The sequence below is a fragment of the Amblyomma mixtum genome, chromosome 1 (assembly GCF_055824585.1).
Source record: "Amblyomma mixtum isolate Tamu chromosome 1, ASM5582458v1, whole genome shotgun sequence".
In the NCBI taxonomy this organism is placed as follows: Eukaryota; Metazoa; Arthropoda; class Arachnida; order Ixodida; family Ixodidae; genus Amblyomma; species Amblyomma mixtum.
In genome coordinates, this window is record NC_143012.1 from 279357077 (window position 1) to 279364415 (window position 7339).

The 7339-nt window shown below is 45.6% G+C and overlaps 1 non-coding gene across 1 annotated transcript; it reads left to right on the forward strand.

Moving 5' to 3' along the window:
- The first annotated feature begins 6321 nt into the window (after positions 1 to 6321).
- Positions 6322 to 6393, forward strand: TRNAE-CUC (transfer RNA glutamic acid (anticodon CUC)). The gene has a single exon. It is a non-coding gene; the product is annotated as a tRNA-Glu (tRNA).
- The last annotated feature ends 946 nt before the right edge of the window (positions 6394 to 7339 follow it).

Here is a 7339-nt window from a genome sequence, read left to right on the forward strand (position 1 = left end):
CGGACTCAGAGTCACTGTCGCTGGTTGCGGCACTACGCGCAGCAGCATAGATTGAAGTTGTGTCCACAGCTAGGTTCGACTACACATACATAAGCTTTCGAACGCGTTCCCCTGAAAGCCTGTTGCGAATCCTTGTTCGCACGTTTCCGAAACGTGACCAGTTTCGTTCGCAGCTGGCGGTTGATTGTGGTATCTGCAGCAGTCGAGTTAGCTGCTGGTTTGAGCAAAGGCCGTGCCACCAGGTAGATGGGGCCACGTGCATCGCTACCCTGTCCTGAATCAAATTCCTTCGGATGTCCTCTACTCTGCTACGTTGGAAATCAAGAAGCTAGGCTTGTATTTGGCTAAAACCGCTTACGCGCACAGCAGCCTATGTTATTTATGCCGTGTGGGTGGCGCTGTAGAATTTGCAGCCATTTTGTTCTACTTGAGCCGTGAGGTCATGTATTAGTGTGTTTTTAAGTCAAGCCTGGATCTTACATGTGACCTGGCCTTCAACCCGCGTACTCGCAGCACGAACGTTTTAAAAGCACTACCTGGCACCGGCGACGACGACTGCTCTCCAATCGTTCAACGATGCACACTGCAATGATTTTCAAAGCAAAATAAAAAGCCTAAACTAAAAGCAAGTAATTATAATGCCTTGAAATCGCACTGTGAAATTTTCGATGTTTCTTTCCATTTTTCCTCGTCTGAAAAAAACGGAAAAAACCGGATTTTTTTCCAAAATTGCAGTGTTTTTTTCAGGCCTTCACATCTCTACACACAAGGCCACCTATGTCGGGACATTTGGAATATCCGCAAGAGGTTCTCATTTTCCACGAACGCATCCGAAAAACTTTACCACAACCAGCAGTTTCCAAAAAGTTTAGCATTCCAGGGAAGACCCCATAAGCTTAATTCGTAATTTGTGGGCTGCAGTTTGACGCACTGCGTTTTTTTTATGGTTCTTGTTGTACAGCATGAGGTCACCGATCGTATTGTTCATATGTACAATGTTTCCTGGCACGCGCGAAACTGCATCGCTAGTTTTCTAGCTGTTCTTGATATATGCAGTGTACTGAAATGAAGACAAGCTGCAGACGCATGTACACACCATTTAATACACAATGTGCGTAGCACTACGGCATCCATATTTAAGGATGACCACTTTTACCTCCAGTTCTGGGTAATCTGATGATGAAGCAAAAAAACAACGCAGGCAGAAAGTTGAGACGCCTTGAGCAAACATTCTAACGACTATACAAATTCATATAATATACACAGGAGCAAATGCACGTAAAGAGCAACTTCAAAGCAAAAAGAGAAGTCCGAATGGGCGCACGGTGCAAATAAGCGGTTTCAGGTCACGGATTTTCTACGAGTTGACACACCCCTCTCGCGTAGAGCACTAGTCTCGGAGCAGCTTCAGCGACGTGTTATCAAAACAAAAAAAAAAAACTGATTCTAGTTCTGCTGGGCGAAAATAATAAAGAAATGCGCCTAAAGATTCGTTGACGCCGTTCCCAACGGAAACTCAGGCATGAAATAGAAGGCTGCAATCGTGTGGTCCAGGCAGCCTTGTCCTGCGCCTTCTCGCACCAAAGCAAACGCTCAAACATCTGCGCTACACCCTCTATCGTAACGATCTTATACTTGGTTCATTTTCTTGCGTATAAGTGGGGAGACAGGACTTTGCTTGGAGCTTGAGGGAGGGGGTCATGAGGACGTTTTGACATTGGAGCGTGACGCGCACCAGAGTCCGGCGTGGGAGGCCAGGTCAAAGCGCAAGTAATCTTGGGTATCGGAGGTAATCCGCTAGGCTATATTTAATCCAGGGCGCATGAGGGGGGGGGGGGGGGGGGGGTTGATGAGCGCTGCGGACATAGCACAAACTACACCACTGCGGCAGGATGGCAACAGCGACGCCGAAGCCCGTAGTAAAGGCTAATCCATGCGCACTAGCAGCAAGAGGGCGGTGGGTCTTTGAATGTCTCTCCCGGCGATTTTCTGCATGCTCTTGGAATAGCGGCACCATGGAGCAGGGTCGTATAGCTCTGGAAATGACCTGAGATGCGCCGCTGCTGCATCAGTTCCGATGGGAATGGTATGGGCACGCCGAGGCGCGCGGGAAAGCTGCCGTGAATCCTACGAAGTCCACGACAGCCAACTCATGAGAACAAGAGCCGCCGCGCGCTTTGACTTGCGCGCGAACGGCCGTGGGCATCAGAGTGCGCAAGGTGGCCTCCGTCCAGCGATGAAGACGGTCGAGCGACGGGAGTCCATTAATGCACCTCTGCTAGACAGTGACGCAGCAATGTCTGCAGATAGGCGGAGATGCCTGCAGACAGCGTCGCACCATGCTGATGTCTGGAGGCAGCAGGGGAACCGCTAGAAGACAGGCACGCTGGTGAGCGCCGTTTCTAGCGGCGCGGTATGGAAAGGCAGACAGCTGCCGACCGCCTGCGGCAGGGAGGCAACGGTCCACGTGCGGGAGACGCCGTGCACCGGAAGGGATGCGAAGCCAAGTGCGCCCTTCACTGTTCGAACGGAACTCTTGTTTGATCCTTCAAAGCGACACATGCAGCTTGTGGCGCGAGGAGAGCGAGAGAAGAGAGCGAACAGTGGTTTTTTACTTGTTTAAAATCATTGGTTCCATGAAGTTACCAGCTACCTTTCTGAGAGGCAAATGTGATGTTTCGTGTTTGTTTCTGCTCAATTCACGCATTCTCTCTCGAAAAAACGCTTCTATAGATACTTATGGGACTACCGTCTTTTGCTTGTGCTTCCATGTCCTGCCCATACGGTCTGGAAATGTTTGTTGAATCTTGTACTTGTGCTGGGACTGGGACATCCCATCATTTATGGGAGAACCTGGAAAGATACGTTACTTTCTGGGTTCTTTTGAGGCATCCTGCCCTCCTGGCTGCCGGCATGCCCTCTGTACAGGTGCCGGCTTGCAGCTTACGCGCCTTGTTCTTCACATTCACTGACAAAAATGTGAGAAAGGCGACTGCCACTCCGACATAACTCGGACGCAAGGAAAAGGTAAGGCAGTGCCAAGGAAGACAGGCGGGAAGACGGGATGATGATGATGAGACTAAGGGTACTTTTGAAAAGAGCCATTACATGAATCATTACAACTGTGACTATACCACAAGGTACTTCTTTCTGGTTTTGCAAAATGTGCTCGATAAACGAGACCATTCATTGGATGGTGCCGGAGCGCTTTTGCTTTGTCTCTGAAGTTCCGCGTGGAGGAACACACCTATGGGAGGACTGCTATCCTACCTGGCGCGCGCTTACAATAACAATAACGCAAGCTGTTTCAATTGAAAGCACGGCACCTGGCCTGGCGACAACATGCCTTAGGGGACAATACTGATATTGCAGGTTCATTATTTGACAAATGTTGCTACTTTTTGAAGTGACAACTACTTTTTGTCAGTCGTGCCATGCGCTTGCAGTTACCTGATATTTTTGGTCTACTTCTTCTGTGGTATTGTAAATGCTGATTTCAGGTGTTGAAGAAAATCCCGGGCCCAAGACTGCAGAAATATTGCAATTAATTCTTGATAACCAGGCTTCATCAGATGCTCAAAATAGATGCACTAAGAGCTGAAATTACGAGCTAAATGCAAAATGTGAAGAAATGACCGTCTTACTTGACAGCAGTGTGGATGCTACAACAGTGTGGATTAGAACTGCTGGAGATCAGACTGATAAAGCTCCGACTGAAACCTTTTTTTTTTTCGGATAATGCATAGCTAGGACATATAAAATAAACGTCAAAAACGCAATAGAATAATACCGCCTATTATTACACACACTGATGCCTACCGCTAATCTTTTTTCTCGATGGTATTGAAGTATGGAATAAACTGCGAAGTGATGTTGCGTAGAGTGATATGGAAAAATTTCAGTTACTTGTCGATATTTATTTTTTCAGGCATAGAGCGAAAATTTCTAATTTTGTTTCAGGATTGTACTTTATTTGCAGTTTTATCGAAGTGTATTTATATTTGTTTCCCTCTCTGTAACTACCCTAAATGAAGGGTTGACAGTATGACGAAATAAATAAATAACTGGCTTAATTTTCGGGCAAAGTTAACCACAAACTTTAATTTGTGTTCGCCCGTTTACTTCGTCAGTCTACGAACGGTGTTTCATGGCAACGCAGAGAAAGAAAAAGAAGACAAAAGCGCCTGGCATGCTTGAGGCATGTCGGCACAAAATCGTCTTGGGCCATGGAAGGCGGCTACAGTCATGGCCAAGTGAAGAGCCCCGCGGGGAATCGAAATTGCGATCCACTTCGCTGAAGCATTCCGCGGTAAGTTTACATTTTGCAGAAAGCGAGCCCTTATCTACAGTATTATAAAATGGACGAGTGATCTCGACACAGAGTCGAGAATGATGGAGTGCTCTAGTATACTATAGGCGTTATCCATTTTGAAGACGAGAAATCTGCCTTGGCAGCCGTTCGTAAATGATTGAGCTTGACCGCTACCCGCTTTGTAAGCTCGTGAAACTGATCGAAAACCGAACTATAGAGACAAAGTTAATTAGTGTCTGTATACAAGCAGAACACTCGTAGGGAATACACAGTAAGCGCGAAGTTGCCTTGTAATAACAGTTTCAACGGTCGCCAGCACAGCCGAAATTTCTGAACCATGCATTTCGCGGTCAGCATCCCAAAACTTGCATCCCCGCTTTTGACATACGCGAAAGTATAGGGCTGCTTGCATTATTGAAGCCTACACTGCTTGGTGTTTGTTAACCTATACTGCGCAGTATCGTTCTAGAAAATACGTCTGCAGTTCTCTCGGCTTCGTCGTCATGCGAATTATCAGTTTATTTACATGTTATTTGGATCAGATGCACCCGATGGGCAGTATTTTTGTTGTTAGTTTTTGTGTATTGAGATCTCTGAATAAAAAAATCTCTAGTTCCGAGCAAGCGCTGTGTCTTTGTTTGCTAGCGCTTTAATTTTCCGCATTGAACTTGTCCCAACTTGCTCAATTTTCTGCCCTAAGGCAACATTAGAGTTGTTTTTTCCGTGATTGTCTCAGTTCAATTCTAAATGAAAAGTCTTGTCACCAAAGTGTTCACGCCGTGAAGCAGACACCAGGAGCCTTGGACGCCGTAGATTCCTTTTCAGCATCGCTGTTTATTTCGCTACTGCTATGGTTTCGGGAGCTATCCTGAGTACAAATGGCTTCAAATAATAAGCCTTGCTGGCGAGCCGCTGTTTTTCGATTGTAGCTTCATAACCTGTTTTCCGAGAGATAAGTGTTGATAAGCAGCTGGACTTGTTCAAGTTTATCACAAGGCAATTTGCAGAAATATCTGCGAAATACACAACACTATAAAGTGTGCAACCGGCTGTTCTAGTTTCTTTTTTCGTAACGCTGTTGACTGCATTTCTGTTCAAGGGAGACTGGTTTGAGGTCTTGTTTGAGTATTGACTGTAGACACACATGCCTCTCCTCAAAAAAGTCCACATTTCGTGCCCTTTCAAGCCCGCTGAAAACTCCTCAGAATATCCGCCTTTGCCATTTCAGCGATGCACGTAGTTCCTACGGCAATGTCAACAACCATAGCCACCTTCGACCTTGACGTGCCTTCCATAGACAGATGACCGCAAGAAACCATATCCGCTTCCCGGTGGCATGTTACAAGCAGGTGAGACATGGGGAATGCTTACTCAGAGTCCATGACCTTCAGTCCAACGCTATAAAAACATGCCAGTTTCACAGTGGCGCCAGAAACTTGGCCACAATGGCGGTCACAAGAACTAATGGCGCTGCAGTCGAGTCTTGCTTCCGGTCGAGCGCTGTCGTCTGGTATACGTGGAGCGTAGATAGCGTACAGGCTGCGTGAAAATGCTTTATGTTATGGTATCACTGCTGCTTGGGACGAGGGCGAGTCACAGCCATGGTGTTATAATAGGTATGGTCACAGCTACTTGTTCATGCTATTTGTTACGCGATAATAACGTGCTCGGATTAACGCGAGTACCGCGAACCTACTACGGTGCGCTCATTTTCGTTTCAGAGTTGTATGTAACGCGTTTCAAGTAATGAATTACTTGTAACCAGTTACTTTTTCTAATAATTTTTCTCTGAATTGATTTCGTTGTTTAAACGGTAACTTTCTGGGTAACCTATAATAAATTACTGCTTTCCAAAAAAATTGTTGTAACCAGATACAGCTGTGATAATAAATCAACAGTGGGGATGTTTCCTTCGTGACAACAGACCTGCTGTGGAGAAGCCCGCTCGCAGTCCGGACCACAGCCGGGCTTCCGCGAACTTCTCCAACAGTTCTCGTCAACGTAGTACCTCCGGCATGGTCTAGTAGCTAGGATACCTGGCTCTCACCCATGAGGCCCGGGTTCGATTCCCGGTGTCGGAACCATAATTATCATCATCCATCACTTCATAACGACTTTTTTTCTTTTCCTACTTCGATTTTTGACCGCCGCGATCATCCCTTTAAAGTTAGACGTTTCACGTGCAGAACATTTATCTATGCGCATTCATTCTTACCACGCACAATATCTGACTGGAACACTCTGCCTTCACATATCGCAACCACCACTGATCCTGATAAATATTTTAAACTTATATCTTCAATAACTACTGCTTAACTCTTCGCATACATTGTTATTTTATTTGTTCATGGCTTCCTTTTTTGCAGGGTTTGTGACTAAAAAGATTCATTGTATTAGTGTTCTGTTTGTATAATTTTAATAATGCAGTAATCTTCGTTCTTTGCCGTGCTGCCATTCTTTTGATTCTTTTGCTTACTTATATGTCATGCAAAGTGTCTTATTTGTGCTTTTGATTGATTCTTTTGCTTACTTATTTCATCCAGTGTGTCTTATTTGTGCTTTTGTTGTTTGTTTTATATTTGTGGTTTTTCTTTTATTCTGTTCAATTGCCTGTGCCCCCCCCCCCCCCCCCTATGTAATACCCTCTCGAGGGCCTTTAGGGGTATTCTGTATAAATAATAAAAAATAATTATCATCACTTCATTTTCTGCGTTGCATGAAGGGCTACAAAAAAAATATCTTTCTGTGCACTACGTTGAAAATCAGAGTGAAAACAGAAAAACAGAGTGAGTACGGAGTTTTTTTGGGGTGTGAACAGTCGTAGTAGGAGATACTTCTGTGTTTCCCGCCTTTGATGCGCTGTTCCCCCTAAGGAGATACTTCGTCACACCAAGAGGCTCTATCACACATCTCATGGAACACTAGGCGGATCGAACGTTCTTCTAACGGCGACCAGAATAATAAACATGCAGCTTCCAAGATTGCTATATGCCCACTTCACTGCCCGCCGCTCTACATAGAAGCAGT